This window comes from Capsella rubella, unplaced genomic scaffold (genome assembly GCF_000375325.1).
Source record: "Capsella rubella cultivar Monte Gargano unplaced genomic scaffold, Caprub1_0 scaffold_113, whole genome shotgun sequence".
In the NCBI taxonomy this organism is placed as follows: domain Eukaryota; kingdom Viridiplantae; phylum Streptophyta; class Magnoliopsida; order Brassicales; family Brassicaceae; genus Capsella; species Capsella rubella.
The window spans coordinates 1,090-2,663 of NW_006238815.1; positions in this window are offsets into that span (position 1 = coordinate 1,090).

Below are 1,574 nucleotides of genomic sequence, written 5' to 3' on the forward strand. Positions count from 1 at the left end.
TTTATGATCCCTGACTTTGCGTATTAGCTCTAAGTTCTTTCGTTCGTTTTTATGATCCTCGACTTTGCGAATAAGCTCTAAGTTCTTTCGGTCGTTTTTATGATCCCCGACTTTGCGTATTAGCTCTAAGTTCTTTTGGTCGTTTTTATGATCCCCGACTTTGCGTATTAGCTCTAAATTCTTTCGGTCTGTTTTTATGATCCCCGACTTTGCGTATTAGCTCTAAATTCTTTCGGTCTGTTTTTATGATCTCCGACTTTGCATATTAGCTCTAAGTTCCTTCGGTCCGTTTTTATGATCCCCGACTTTGCATATTAGCTCTAAGTTATTTCGGTCCGTTTTTATGATCCCCGACTTTGCGTATTAGCTCTTAAGTTCTTTCGGTCCGTTTTTATAATCCCCAACTTTGCCTATTAGCTCTTAGTTCTTTCAGTCATTTTTATGATCCCCGACTTTGCGTATTAGCTCTAAGTTCTATTGGTCCGTTTTTATGATCCCCGACTTTGCGTATTAGCTCTAAGTTCTTTCCGTCTGTTTTTATGATCCCCGACTTTGCGTATTAGCTCTAATGTCTTTCGGTCGGTTTTACGATCCCCGACTTTACGTATTAGCTCTACGTTCTTTTGGACCGTTTTTATGATCCCCGACTTTGCGTATTAAGTCTAAGTTCTTTCGGTGGTTTTTAAGATCCCCGACTTTACATATGAGCTCTAAGTTCTTTCGGTCGTTTTTATGATCCACGACTTTACGTATTAGCTCTAAATTCTTTCGGTCCGCTTTTATGATCCCCGACTTTGCGTATTAGCTCTAAGTTGTTTTGGTCCGTTTTTATGATCCCCGAATTTGCCTATTAGCTCTAAGTTCTTTCGGTCCGTTTTTATGATCCTCGACTTTGCGTATTAGCTTTAAGTTCTTTCGGTCCGTTTTTATGATCTCTGACTTTGCGTATTAGCTCTAAGTTCTTTCGTTCATTTTTATGATCCCCGACATTGCGTATTAGCTCTAAGTTCTTTCGGTCCGTTTTTATGATCTCCAACTTTACGTATTAGCTCTAAGTTCTTTCGGTTTGTTTTTATGATCCCCGACTTTGCGTATTAGCTCTAAGTTCTTTCGGTCCTTTTTTATGATCCCCGACTTTGCGTATTACCTCTAAGTTCTTTCGGTCAGTTTTTATGATCCCCGATTTTGCGTATTATATCTAAGTTCTTTTGGTCCGTTCTTATGATCCCCGACTTTGTGTATTAGCTCTAAGTTCTTTCGGTCCGTTTTTATGATTCCCGACTTTGTGTATTAGCTCTAAGTTCTTTCGGTCCGTTTTTATGATCCCCGACTTTGCGTATTAGCTCTAATTTCTTTCGGTCGGTTTTATGATCCCCGACTTTGCGTATTAGCTCTAAGTTCTTTTGGTCCGTTTTTATGATTCCGACTTTGCGTATTAGCTCTAAGTTCTTTCGGTCGATTTTATGATCCCCGACTTTACATATGAGCTCTAAGTTCTTTCGGTCAGTTTTTATGATCCCTGATTTTGCGTATTATCTCAACGTTCTTTCGGTCAGTTTTTATGATCCCCGACT